General features: G+C 31.5%; 1 protein-coding gene across 28 annotated transcripts in view; it reads left to right on the top strand.

Moving 5' to 3' along the window:
* LOC131161489 (uncharacterized) overlaps positions 1-15,312 on the top strand; it is a 156,970-nt gene that overhangs the window by 116,855 nt on the left and 24,803 nt on the right. For 12 of the 28 annotated variants that reach the window (XR_009138542.1, XR_009138545.1, XR_009138501.1 and 9 more), the window contains 4 exons: positions 363-443; positions 2,543-3,094; positions 3,901-5,724; positions 6,516-6,974. The gene's annotated coding sequence lies outside the window, so the exon portion shown is untranslated. Of the gene's footprint in view, positions 1-362; positions 444-1,243; positions 3,095-3,900; positions 6,975-15,312 lie in introns of those variants that run through there. The other 16 variants (XR_009138503.1, XR_009138519.1, XR_009138511.1 and 13 more) reach the window with 16 other exon arrangements.

A 15,312-nucleotide genomic window follows, 5' to 3' on the forward strand; every position in this document is an offset into this window, starting at 1 on the left:
TAGTGATTGGCAGTGATCTTCTTCTCATACATACTACAGCGTGCTCTCTGCACATAGAACATACCAAAAGGAAACAAACCAAAGTTTAAATCCTGATTTATTTATTTCTCTTGCTTTCTCCCCCAACCACTTAAAGTCCAACAATATCCTAACTCTCCCTATTTATAAGAAAGCCTATTACATGATATTACACATAAATCGCGGTTTATCCTTTTGATACTTCTTAGCGGACCATTTTTCTTCTCACTTATTTTCTAAAAAATTGCCTACCATCCACATAATCACAAGAATGATTATCTTTATTTATTTTGCCCATTTTTATTATTCTTTAAAATCATTAACTTCGCAGAATATTTTTGCAGAAAGGTTCCATTTTTTTCGGGTAGATAAGAGTAGAATTGTTGACAAATTTGGGGGGCTAAAGGTGGTGTCTTCTTGATTAGGTAGGTACCTTTTGAATCTTATAATTAATTGGTCGGTGTTGGTTTGATTTCTCCTGCATTTTATTATTTTTCTATTGTTTTCCTTTTCATTTTGTTGTGGCTGACTTGTGATTTGGTTAAGGAGAAGACTTATCTTCTTATATTGGCTATGATTGAAAATGAGGAAGAGTTAGTTACAACCTTGATGTATAAAAAATGTATACCTGATTGTAGATTTTCTGAAACTTTGAGAATTTTTATATTGTGTGCTTATTTTAGCTTGTTGATGATGAATATGTTCATCAACCCAGATAAAAAGATTTTTGACTTGTAGGTAATGCGGTTATGTCCAATTATGATCTTTTAGAAGAAAAAAGGTGGTTTCATATGATCCTACCACTATATAGGTTGCCAATATTATTTTATATCAAATACTATTTCTTTGGTTACAAAGGGTCATTGTTTTACTTATTTAGGAGCTGATTGTGTAAGGTCTTGTATAAGATGTGTTTGAGTATTTTTATATTATTATGCAATTGTTTATTTCCTGATCATGATGCTTTTCCAATACATGTGGAATTTGAATGAGTTCTCCTATACTATGTATATTACTTCTATTTGTCGTTTACCTTTTTGATGCGGTAAGATTTATTTCATTGGTCGTTGTGTTGCAACTCTTGTTTCTCTCTTATTTTTGTCTCAAGCATTATTGAAAATGAGATCTTTTGTACTATATATATATATATATATATTACTTTTGTTCCTTTTTTATGTTTTTATGTGATATTATTGATTTCTTATGACTTATTTAAAATTTTCAGTATTCCTATCTGCTGATGGGAACAACGAGACTATTGCAGCCGCATTGAGTTTACAAAAGAAAAAGCAAAGCCCTTGATTAAAAGCTAGAGTTCTCATTCAGCAATGCTAAGATGATTTAGGACCAATAGGGAGGTTATTGAGTACATTGTAGGATTTTTATTTATATTTGCTTAAGTTGTCTTAAAAATTAGTATGTTATTTCTATGTTTTTATTTATTTATTTTTGTGTTTATTTATTTATTTACTTATTTATTTATTTATTTATATATTTGTTTTAGTTGTTGGGGAATTTTAGTTATTTTAATCTTTGGATGTAGTATTTATTTATTTAGTCACAAGAATGATTATCTTTATTTATTTTCATGCAATTTAGCTAAGTCACCCCATTTTGATTATTATTCAAAGTCATAAACTTCGCGGAATATTTTTGCAGAAAGGTTCCATTTTTATTAGGTAGATAAGAGTAGAATTGTTTACAAATTGGGGAGCTAAAGGTGGTGTCTTCTTGATTAGTTTGGTATACTACCTTTTGAATCTTATAATTGGTCGGTGTTGGTTTGATTTATCCTACATTTTTATTATTTTTCTATTGTTCTCCTTTTCTTTTTTGTTGTGGGCTGACTTGTGATTTGGTTAAGGGGAAGACTTATCTTCTCATATTGGCTATGATTGAAAATGAGGAAGAGTTAGTTACAACCTTGATGTATAAAAAATATAGACCTGAATGTTGATTTGCTAAAACTTTGAGAATTTTTATATTGTGTGCTTATTTTCGCTTGTTGATGATGAATATGTTCCCCAGATAAAAAGATTTTTGACTTGTAGGTAATGCGGTTATGTCCAATTATGATCTTTTAGAAGAAAAAAAGGTGGTTTCGTGATCCTACCACTATATAGGTCGCCAATATTATTTTATATCAAATACTTTTTCTTTGGTTACAAAGGGTCATTGATTTACTTATTTAGGAACTGATTGTGTAAGGTGTATAAGATGTGTTTGAGTATTTTTATATTATTATGCAATTGTTTATTTCCTGATTATGATGCTTTGCCACTACATGTGGAATTTAAATGAGTTCTCCTATACTATGTATATTACTTATATTTGTTGTTTACATTTTTGATGCGGTAAGATTTATTTCATTGATCGTTGTGTTGCAACTCTTTTTCTCTCTTATTTTTGTCTTGAGTATTATTGAAAATGAGATCTTTTGTACTATATATATATTACTTTTGTTTCCTTTTTTATGTTTTTATGTGATATTATTGATTTCTTATGACTTATTTAAAATTTTCAGTATTCCTATCTGCTGATGGGAACAACGAGACTATTGCAGCCACATTGAGTTTACAAAAGAAAAAGCAACGCCCTTGATTAAAAGCAAGAGTTCTCATTCAGCAATGCTAAGATGATTTGGGACCAACAGGGAGGTTATTTAGTACATTGTAGGATTTTTGTTTATATTTGCTTAAGTTGTCTTAAAAATTAGTATGTTATTTCTATGTTTTTATTTATTATTTATTTTTTTATGTGTTTATTTATTTATTTTAACTGTTGGGGAATTTTAGTTATTTTAATGTTTGGCTGTAGTATTTATTTATTTAGTCACAAGAATGATTATCTTTAGTTATTTTAATGTTTGGCTGTAGTATTTATTTATTTAGTCACAAGAATGATTATCTTTATTTATTGTCATACAATTTTGCTAAGTCACCCGATTTTGATTATTATTCAAAGTCATTAACTTCGCGGAATATTTTTGCAGAGAGGTTCCCTTTTTATTAGGTAGATAAGAGTAGAATTGTTGACAAATTGGGGAGCTAAAGGTTCTGTCTTCTTGATTAGTTAGGTATACTACCTTTTGAATCTTATAATTGGTTGGTGTTGGTTTGATTTATCTTACATTTTTATTATTTTTCTATTGTTCTCCTTTTCTTTTTTTTTGTGGCTGACTTGTGATTTGGTTAAGGGGAAGGCTTATCTTCTCATATTGGCTATGATTGAATATGAGGAAGAGTTGGTTACAACCTTGATGTATAAAAAATATAGACCTGAATGTTGATTTGCTAAAACTTTGAGAATTTTTATATTGTGCGCTTATTTTAGCTTGTTGATGAAGAATATGTTCATTGTCCCAGATAAAAAGATTTTTGACTTGTAGGTAATGCGGTTATGTCCAATTATGATCTTTTAGAAGAAAAAAAGGTGGTTTCGTGATCCTACCACTATATAGGTCGCCAATATTATTTTATATCAAATACTTTTTCTTTGGTTATGAAGGGTCATTGTTTTACTTATTTAGGAACTGATTGCGTAAGGTGTATAAGATGTGTTTGAGTATTTTTATATTGTTATGCAATTGTTTATTTCCTGATCATGATGCTTTGCCACTACATGTGGAATTTAAATGAGTTCTCCTATACTATGTATATTACTTCTATTTGTTGTTTACATTTTTGATGCGGTAAGATTTATTTCATTGATCGTTGTGTTGCAACCCTTGTTCTCTCTTATTTTTGTCTTGAGTATTATTGAAAATGAGATCTTTTGTACTATATATATATATATATATATATATATATATTACTTTTTTTTTCCTTTTTTATGTTTTTATGTGATATTATTGATTTCTTATGACTTATTTAAAATTTTCAGTATTCCTATCTGCTGATGGGAACAACGAGACTATTGCAGCCACATTGAGTTTACAAAAGAAAAAGCAAAGCCCCTGATTAAAAGCTAGAGTTCTCATTCAGCAATGCTAAGATGATTTGGGACCAATAGGGAGGTTATTTAGTAGTACATTGTAGGATTTTTGTTTATATTTGCTTAAGTTGTCTTAAAAATTAGTATGTTATTTCTATGTTTTTATTTATTTATTTATTTATTTTTGTGTTTATTTATTTAGTTATTTATTTATTTATTTATTTATTTTAACTGTTGGGGAATTTTAGTTATTTTAATGTTTGGCTGTAGTATTTATTTATTTAGTCACAAGAATGATTTTCTCTATTTATTTTCATACAATTTAGCTAAGTCACCCCATTTTGATTATTATTCAAAGTCATTAACATCGCGGAATATTTTTGCAGAAAGGTTCCCTTTTTATTAGGTAGATAAGAGTAGAATTGTTGACAAATTCGGGAGCTAATGGTGGTGTCTTCTTGATTAGTTAGTAATACTGCCTTTTGAATCTTATAATTGGTTGGTGTTGGTTTGATTTATCCTACATTTTTATTATTTTTCTATTGTTCTCCTTTTCTTTTTTGTTGTGGCTGACTTGTGATTTGGTTGAGCGGAAGACTTATCTTCTCATATTGGCTATGATTGAAAATGAGGAAGAGTTTGTTACAACCTTGATGTATAAAAAGTATAGACCTGAATATTGATTTGCTAAAACTTTGAGAATTTTTATATTGTGTGCTTATTTTCGCTTGTTGATGATGAATATGTTCATCATCCCAGATAAAAAGATTTTTGACTTGTAGGTAATGCGGTTATGTCCAATTATGATTTTTTAGAAGAAAAAAAGGTGGTTTCGTATGATCCTACCACTATATAGGTCGCCAATATTATTTTATATCAAATACTTTTTCTTTGGTTACAAAGGGTAATTGATTTACTTATTTAGGAACTGATTGTGTAAGGTGTATAAGATGTGTTTGAGTATTTTTATATTATTATGCAATTGTTTATTTCCTGATCATGATGCTTTGCCACTACATGTGGAATTTGAATGAGTTCTCCTATACTATGTATATTACTTCTATTTGTTGTTTACATTTTTGATGCGGTAAGATTTATTTCATTGATCGTTGTGTTGCAACTCTTTTTCTCTCTTATTTTTGTCTTGAGTATTATTGAAAATGAGATCTTTTGTACTATATATATATATATATTACTTTTATTTCCTTTTTTATGTTTTTATGTGATATTATTGATTTCTTATGACTTATTTAAAATTTTCAGTATTCCTATCTGCTGATGGGAACAACGAGACTATTGCAACCACATTGAGTTTGCAAAAGAAAAGACAAAGCCATTGATTAAAAGCTAGAGTTCTCATTCAGCAATGCTAAAGATGATTTGGGACCAACAGGGAGGTTATTTAGTACATTGTAGGATTTTTGTTTATATTTGCTTAAGTCGTCTTAAAAATTAGTATGTTATTTATATGTTTTTATTTATTTATTTATTTATGTGTCTATTTATTTAGTTATTTATTTATTTATTTATTTTAACTGTTGGGGAATTTTAGTTATTTTAATCGCTGGCTGTAGTATTTATTATTTAGTCACAAGAATGAATATCTTTATTTATTTTCATACAATTTTGCTAAGTCACCCCTTTTTGATTATTATTCAAAGTCATTAACTTCATGGAATATGTTTGCAGAATGGTTCCCTTTTTATTAGGTAGATAAGAGTAGAATTGTTGACAAATTCGGGAGCTAAAGGTGGTGTCTTCTTGATTAGTTAGGTATACTACCTTTTGAATCTTAGAATTGGTCGGTGTTGGTTTGATTTATCCTACATTTTTATTATTTTTCTATTGTTCTCCGTTTCTTTTTTGTTGTGGCTGACTTGTGATTTGGTTAAGGGGAAGACTTATCCTCTCATATTGGCTATGATTGAAAATGAGGAAGAGTTAGTTACAACCTTGATGTATACAAAATATAGACCTGAATGTTGATTTGCTAAAACTTTGAGAATTTTTATATTGTGTGCTTATTTTAGCTTGTTGATGATGAATATGTTCATCATCCTAGATAAAAAGATTTTTGACTTGTAGGTAATGCGGTTATGTCCAATTATGATCTTTTAGAAGAAAAAAGGTGGTTTCGTATGATCCTACCACTATATAGGTCGCCAATATTATTTTATATCAAATACTATTTCTTTGGTTACAAAGGGTCATTGTATAAGATGTGTTTGAGTATTTTTATATTATTATGCAATTGTTTATTTCCTGATCATGATGCTTTTCCAATACATGTGGAATTTGAATGAGTTCTCCTATACTATGTATATTACTTCTATTTGTTGTTTACCTTTTTGATGCGGTAAGATTTATTTCATTGGTCGTTGTGTTGCAACTCTTGTTTCTCTCTTATTTTTGTCTCAAGCATTATTGAAAATGAGATCTTTTGTACTATATATATACATTACTTTTGTTTCCTTTTTTATGTTTTTATGTGATATTATTGATTTCTTATGACTTAACATTTTCAATATTCCTATCTGCTGATGGGAACAACGAGACTATTGCAGCCACATTGAGTTTACAAAAGAAAAAGCAAAGCGCTTGATTAAAAGCTAGAGTTCTCATTCAACAATGCTAAGATGATTTGGGACGAACAAGGAGGTTATTTAGCACATTGTAGGATTTTTGTTTATATTTGCTTAAGTTGTCTTAAAAATTAGTATGTTATTTCTATGTTTTTATTTATTTATGTATTTATTTATTTATTTATTTATTTGTTTATTTTAACTGTAGGGGAATTTTAGTTATTTTAATGTTTGGCTGTAGTATTTATTTATTTAGTCACAAGAATGATTATCTTTATTTATTTTCATACAATTTAGCTAAGTCGCCCGATTTTGATTATTATTCAAAATCATTAACTTCGCGGAATATTTTTGCAGAAAAGTTCCATTTTTATTAGGTAGATAAGAGTAGAATTGTTGACAAATTGGGGAGCTAAAGGTGGTGTCTTCTTGATTAGTTTGGTATACTACCTTTTAAATCTTATAATTGGTCGGTGTTGGTTTGATTTATCCTACATTTAAATATTTTTCTATTGTTCTCCTTTTCTTTTTTGTTGTGGGCTGACTTGTGATTTGGTTAAGGGGAAGACTTATCTTCTCATATTACTTTTGTTTCTTTTTTTATGTTTTTATGTGATATTATTTATTTCGATGATCATTGGGTTGCAGGGCTTGTTCTCTGTTACCGTCGTTTTCGTACTATTCACATCTCTCTGTTGTGATACAGAATAAATTTGAAAAGCTAATCAATTAGACCTCTTTTGTGGCGATAATCTTGTTTCTATGAAAATTTAGTCATGAATTATTTTTTTGTTAGAAATTTGTAAGGTAAGAATGACTGAGTTCTGCAATTTCAAGAGGTATTTTTTATACATCTTTGCATGTAATACTTTTCATTTCGTCATGAGTTACACTTGGAGATTTAATTCAAATTTATGACTATTGAACATGACCAGTTCGTTCTTACTTGAATTCGTGTAAAAGATTTAAGTTAGGGAAAATCATATGCAATTTGATTGGAAAATCTGATGGTTTTGCAATTTGTGGACTCATCTTCATTGTGCATCTTATCATTGTCAAATTTGTATATTGGAGAGGACTCTATTAAGACTGATTGATGTTGTGCACATGTCTTTTTATACTGTTAGGAGTGAAGGAAAATTTTTTGCTCATTTTCTAAGTATAGGTTTGGTTTGATGCATGGTTCTTGACAGGATGAATACGATGGGCTGTTTGTAGATGAGAATGTCGAGTAAGTTATCATAACATAAAATGTGTGTGTTGTGTGCATAGGTACACCAATGCTCATCCTAGGATTTGATATTTACCCTTTTGCATGTGAGGTTGGGAACTTTTTCTTTAGCGGGGTAGGTGAGTCCCTTTTTCAATGAGGACTTGTTTTTTCTTGAGATTTTGGGGGCTTTGGTTGTAGGAAGCATTTTTGGATTTTATGGGGTTGTTTTATTTATGGTTTGATGCATTTGGCGAGGGAGGAAGGAGGAATTGAGGATCTTTGGGAATTACCATACCACTCATTTGCTTCAGTGTTGGTATTCCACCCCCCCCCCCCCCCATGCTTTGGTCTTGAATAGGTGGTGCTTTTGTAGGAGTTCCCATGAATCATATTTAGTTTTAATTTGTTTTCTGTTGTTATAATCTTAATAAAAGTATCAGTGTTTGTGTATATTTTTCTCTCAGTATGGCACATGTTCTAAAATATGGAACGTTTACTTAAATATTTATATTGGTGAAAAAGGTGACAAAATTGTAATGGCACTTGTATATATTGAAGAAGATGTTGAGGTGTTTCTAAGTGTAGAAGATACTTCCTATTGTGAAATAGATTGAAAATGATAGAAATAGAAATAAGATGTGATGATTCCCCACTTTTAACTACTAAAAATTTATGTGAAAAATATTGAACTAAAGCTTTGAATCATTAGATTTAACGTTTGGGATTGAAAATGTACCATGTTTCAGAATGTTCATACTTATATGTGGTTCACTAGGGTGTTGGCATTTTTGATAACGATGGTTTGAAATATGAGTGGGAAGACTGTAAATTTTGGCTGGAGGATGCAACTTTTTTTTTATTTTTTTGGTACTGAAATTTAATAGAAGAGATGATGATTGAATGGCTTTCATGGGTGGTGCTAAGAGGAGAGATTGACAGTGAGGGAGTGTGATGAATGGAGAAAATTAAAGATGCAAGAAAAGTCTTGGTTCATGAACTCTGCTGGAGAATAGGGAGCATGGTGATAAGTGGGAGAGGGAAAAAGAGAAATCAGAAATTAGAAATCAGAAATAGCTGAAGAGAAAGAGAATTAAGGACAGAAAATCAGAAATAGAGGTAGCAATTAAGGGGGAAAATTAGCAAGAAGGAGAGAACAAGAGGAGGACAAGAATAAAAGAGAAGAAGAGAGATGAAAGAAGGCTGCTGGCAGCAGAGAAGAGAGCAATGGTGAACAGATTTGAATAGAACATGACAGAGGAAGAACAGAAGAAGAATTGCAGCTGAGAGAGTGTGGGGGAGAGAGAGGAGAGGAGTGGTGGAAGAAGAAGAAGGAAGAAGATACAATGAGGGAATCTAACGAATGTAAATAATAGAAATGACTGGCTCCATTCCATGTTGAAAGATGGTGGGTGGAGGGAATCCACGAAAAACTCAATCTTTTTCTCTTCCTTGTCATCCTTGTTTCGTCTCACATTGGAAGACGGAGAACAAACCCCCCCACCCCCCCAAATCCTTCCCTAAAACCTAATCCCCTTCTCTTCTCCACCCTTAGCCCTTCATTTGGGCCTTGTTATTTGTGATCCATTTAGGAATCATATTGTTTCAGTTCTATCCATGATATTGGTCAATGCCAAACCCACTACACCCCTAAGTGATTGAATGTAAGGAAAACGATATTGATTTGAGTTTTTCTTTTTTTAAAAAAATATTTCTATATGTATATATATATATATATATATATATATATATATATACATATATATTTTGGCATGAAACTTATAATTATAGGTTAATTGGTTTGGTTCAATTAACCGTAAGACAGGCCCAAAAAATTGATAAACCAAAGTTCAATTAACCCACTTAAATTGGTTTGATTTCAGTTCAAATTTGTGGTGAACTGAAAGTTCGGTTTCATAATGGTTTAAGGGAGTGATTTGGTTAGTTGAATCATGCCGAGCCTTAATATGATCCTTGGAAATCAATACCAATGACTTGCTTCAAAAGGGAATGACTTGGGATACATGTGTGGTTTTGGCTGTGTCAACTGTTGGAGTTGAGTGGTGTTGCTTGTGGCATCTTGGGGTTGTGTTTGTTTTTCTTTGATTCTGTAGCTATTTTCATTTTGTAAAGGAAAAAACATCTTATTCTCCTTGTTTTTTTTTTCCCACTCTTTGCTGTTTTTTTCTCTCCTTTTTTAGTAGAATTATATTTATCAAAAATTAAAAAGTGAGCCTAGGAAATAAATGAATCAATAAAATTAAAAAGTGAAAATTGAAAAAAGCCCTTCTATTGTAATTTAATTCAACAACAACTGTGAGTCAGGCACATAATATTTTATCACATAATTCTTAAATTCCTCATTATCTTGATTTCTTATGACTTTTTAGAGAAAACATAATCTTATTAGATGAACCATTGTTAGATGATTGACTTCATATTTTCAAATTTAGTTTCAATGACAATTGCCTTCATATTTTTCAAATGGTTTCAATTTGTTTTTTAAGTTCTGTTTTCTCCTCTGCAATGAACTAGATATCCCTGGGAGGATGCTGAAGCTGACTTTGCCATTAACCTCCTTATTCATAAGTTTTCTTTGCTTTTAGTGCTTAATTCGTCATTGAAATTTATCTCTCTCATTTATCAAGATAACTAGGTTTCAATTTTAGGTAATGCATGAATCTTTAATTACAACTATTCTATTCAAGTGACTGTGTAAGAATGGAAAAAACACTGATGCCTGAGTCGTCTATCGGGCGCACACATGTGTGTTTGTTTGTGTGAAAATGCAGCTTGTTCTACCTGTTTTTATGACATTAGATTGGTGCCTGTTTGTTCTACTAAGGTGCTATTTGATATCATTTCCATTTTTTTTTTCCAGCTTTTGTTGTTTATGAGGTTTTGTATCAACAATTTAAAGGTAGATTTTTCAGATTTTTTTTTTCTGGCAATTTAATATTGAAGCTTTTTTTTTTTTGGGGGATAAAATCATCGCACATAAAGAAATAACATTATCCTACCTTTGAATTTGGGTGGATTTCGAAAAATTTAAATACAATTTTATATTACATCTTATCCAAGTGCAAAGTAAATCAAAATCCAAGGGATTCTAGAGAAAGAGGAATTTCTTTAAATTTCTAAAAATTTTAAAGAAGAAGAAACTTCATTCAAAAATTGTTTCAACCTTCAAATAAAATAGTATTGTGCTTGGAGTACTAATGCAAAAAATGTTTTCAATATTATAATGATATTTTAATTGATTCAAGCTTTGTATTTATTTCTAGTGCTTGATTAAGGCTTTATAATGGTGCCGTTAAGTAGTTATTATATATATATATATATGAGGAATAGGATGAATAAATAAAAAAGTATATTTATTTATAAACAAAATCCTTAGTCATATTTACTAAGGATTTATAATGCTACCATTAAGTAGTTATTTTATCCTATGTTTAGATACATGTATATATATCTTAACTCAAAGTGGGAGCCTTTTGCACCGGGTACAGCCTTTTTTTCATATATATATATATATATATATATATATATATATATATTAGGAATAGGAAAAATAAATAAATAAATATATATATATATATATATATTAGGAATAGGATAAATAAATAAATATATATATTTATTTATTTTTAAACAAAATCCTTAGACTATCTAGTCATTTATTTTAGTCATATTAGACGTGTGAGTTGTAAATAGCTTACTATGTGCACTCTCAAACATCTATATAACATGCAAAATTCAATATTAACACTTTCACCTCACTAATTAATTAAATTAATTAAAAATAAAATGAAAATTAAAACTCTCACATAAATTCAAATATAAACTACTCTAGATTCACATTAACATCAATTATATCAAATTTAAATTTTAGATCTAACTTCAATCCAACTCCAATTCAATTACTAATAAAAGACTGACAAATAGGAGTCAAAAATTATATGACCTTTCTTGAGATTTCAAAAATTATATTAACCTACCCTAAGGTTTCAAAAATGTCACAGACATTCCCTAAAATTTACCAAAAAGATCACTCCCTCCACTTGCAACCTACATAACCCACTTTTACGATAATTGGTAACCCTCCATTACAGCTCAATCTACCATGTAGCCCACAGTATTCCTGCATCCTGATTACATTCAAAAATATTTTTATTTACACCTAAAAACGTGTCTAACCAAATCACCTATAGAACTACCCTCTCTTTTATTTGTTTTACAGGAACACATACATGAAAATTAGAAACAATTTATGTTCTTAATTACATTTTTGAATAGTATTAAAATATTAGCTAATTAAATATAAATTGTTAATATGAAAATAATAATGATTGTATCATAATGTAACACAATAATTGTGTTGTAATATTGTCATCATAATATGCTTAATCATTATTAATTATATTATTATAACATTACTAAAAATATATCTTTAACTTTTATTAGTTCAAATATGACATATTATCATTATCCATAATAAATTTTACTGATCAAATATGGGCCCTCAAAAGTCGTTTTTAATTTTCAGTAAAAAAATAGTTTAGAATCAAACATAAAAACGTTATCTAAGGATTTATAAATTTACCATATTGAGCTTGAAGGTCTATTTTGTAATTGAATTTTATTTGCTGAGTTGATCTCTTCCTCTCCATCTGTGTGGGCGCGCCACTCCTGGGTGGACCATGTGCTACTTATTTCATCATGCTGCATATCAATTCCCCGGTTTTCACATTTTGTGCTTTTAAATTGATTGTACTGGTGTTTTATTTCCTTACTGGATACACAAGCTTATTTACTTGACTTCTTTTTTAATTTAGAAATTTCAATTGAGCACCACCATGCTTTACGAGCACCACCACCATGCTCGTAAGTCAAATGGCCCGTGGGAGCTACTTAACGAGTAACCGGTTCCCACGTTTGAATCGGAGGACCTAAAAACAAGTAAAAAATGGGGTTCAAGGTTTCTAAAATGTGGAATATGGTTGTTCTTTTCACAAACCCATTGCCGCCACCATAGTCGTAAGTAACCCACAAAATAAATATGCTTATTTTTGTCAGAAACCAACTACAACCACCATTCTCGTAATTAAAATGCCATATGGGAATTGTACCTGTGTCAAATGAGCTGACGGTTCCCAACTTGAATCGTATCACCTACAAAACAAGTAAAAAATGGGTCTCAAGGTGCCAAAAACGTGGATTATGCTTGTTCTCATAAAAAAGCCTATTACCGTCACCGTGCTCATAGGTAAAATGAGTCATGGGAATTAGTCCTTCGTCAAATGTGCCAACGGTTCCGAGGTTTGAACTGCAAGACCGAAAAAAACAAGTGAAAAATGGGGTTCCAAGTTCCTAAAATGTGAATAATGCATGTTTTGTCACAAACCGACTACCACCTCGAATTCGTATATAAAATGACCCATGGGAACTAAACCCTAGGTCAAACAAGCCAATGATTCAAATATTTGTATCGTGTTACCTACAAAATAGGTCAAAATAGGGGTTTAAGGTGCCCAAAACATGAAATATGCATGTTTTTGCAACAAACGAACTACCGCCACCATACGCATAAGTAAAAGACCAGTGGGAACTAGTCCTACATCAAATGATTTAACGGTTCCCAAGTTTGATCAGTATGACCTACAAAACAAGTCAAAATCGGGGTTCAAGGTGCCCAAAACTTAGAATATGCTTGTTCTTGTCACAAACTAACTACCGCCAACATAGTCATAAGTAAAATGACCCGTGGGAACTAAACTTGCATCAAACAAGCTAACGGTTCTCGTGTTTGAGCCGTAATTACTACAACAAAAGTAAAAAATGGGATTCTAAGTACCCAAAACGTGAAATATGCATGTTTTTGTTACAAACCAACTACCACCACCATACTCGATACTAAAATGTCTCAAGAAAACTAAACCTGCGTCAAACGGGCCAATGGTTCCCATCTTTGTACCATATGACCTACAAAACCAGGAAAAAATGGGGTTTAAGGTGCCCAAAATGTGCAATATGCTTGTTCTCTTCACAAACCAACTACCGCCACTATGCTCATAAGTAAAATGACCCGTGAGAACTAGTCTTGATTCAAACGAGCCGACGATTCCCAAGTTTGAATCGAAGGACCTACAAAACAAGTAAAAAATGGGGTTCAAGGTGCCCAAAAAGTGGAATACGCTTGTTCTTATCACAAATCAACTATTGCTACTGTACTCATAAGCAAAATGACCTATGGGAACTAGTCCTGCATCAAGTGAGCCAACGGTTCCTAAGTTTGAACCGTAGGACTTGAAAATGAGTCAAAAATGGGGTTCCTAGTGCCAGAGAGATGAAGTATGCATAAGTTTGCCACAAACCAACTACCACCACCACATTATTGAGTAAAATGACCCTTGGGAACTAAACTTCCGTCAAACGAGCCAATGGTTCCCATGTTTGTACCATATGATCAGCAAAACGAGTCAAAAACAGGGTTTAAGGTGCCTAAACGTGGAATATGCTTTTTATTCTCACAAACCGACTACCATATACAACCATCATACTCGTAAGTAAAACGACCAGTGAGAACAAAACCTGCGTCAAATGAGCCAACGGTTCCCACATTTGTACCATATGACGTACAAAAGAAGTCAAAATCGGGGTTCAAGGTGCTTAAAACAATGAATATGGATATTTCTGTTACAAATCAGCTACCGTCGCCGTGCTTCTTAGTAAAATGACCTATGAAAATTAAAACTACATCAATTTTGCCATTAGTTCTCATGTTTGTACCGTATAACCTACAAAACAAGTCAAAAACGGGGTTTAAGGTGCCCAAAACATGGAATATGCATGTTTTATTCACAAAAGAACTGAGTAAAATGACCCGCAGGAACAGTTCCCAAGTTTGAATCGTTGGACTTTAAACCAAGCCAAAAATGGGGTTCCAGGTGCTCAAAATGTGAAACCTGCATATTTTTGTCACAAACCAATTACCGCCACCGTACTTGTAAGTAAGATGACCGTAGGGCGCTAAAACTGCGTGAAACGAGCCAACAGTTCCCATGTTTGAACCACCATACTTGTAAGTAAGATGACCATATAATGTGGAATCTGTTAGTTCTTGTAACAAACCAATTGCCTCCACCGCCCTTGTATGTAAAATGATTTGTGGGAACAAAACTTTCACCAAATAAGCCGATTACTCCCAAGTTTGAACCGCCTGACCTACAAAACAAATCAAAATTTGGGTTCAAGGTGCCCAAAACATGGAATATGCATGTTTTTGACACAACTGAACTACTACAACCGTGCTCATTAGTAAAATGACCCGTGGAACTAAACCTGTGTCAAGCGAGCCAATGGTTGCGATGTTTTTATCTTGTGACCTACAAAACAAGTCAAAATGGGCTGCAAACTTGGAATATGCATGTTTTTGTCACGACCCAACTACCACCACCGTGTTCGTGAGTAAGGACCTATGGGAACTAGTCCTGCATCAAAAGAGCCAACGGTTCCCAAGTATGGCCCGTAGGACCAAAAAGCAAGTAAAATATGGGGTTCCACTATTCC

The sequence above is a fragment of the Malania oleifera genome, chromosome 1 (genome assembly GCF_029873635.1).
Source record: "Malania oleifera isolate guangnan ecotype guangnan chromosome 1, ASM2987363v1, whole genome shotgun sequence".
Lineage (NCBI taxonomy): Eukaryota > Viridiplantae > Streptophyta > Magnoliopsida > Santalales > Ximeniaceae > Malania > Malania oleifera.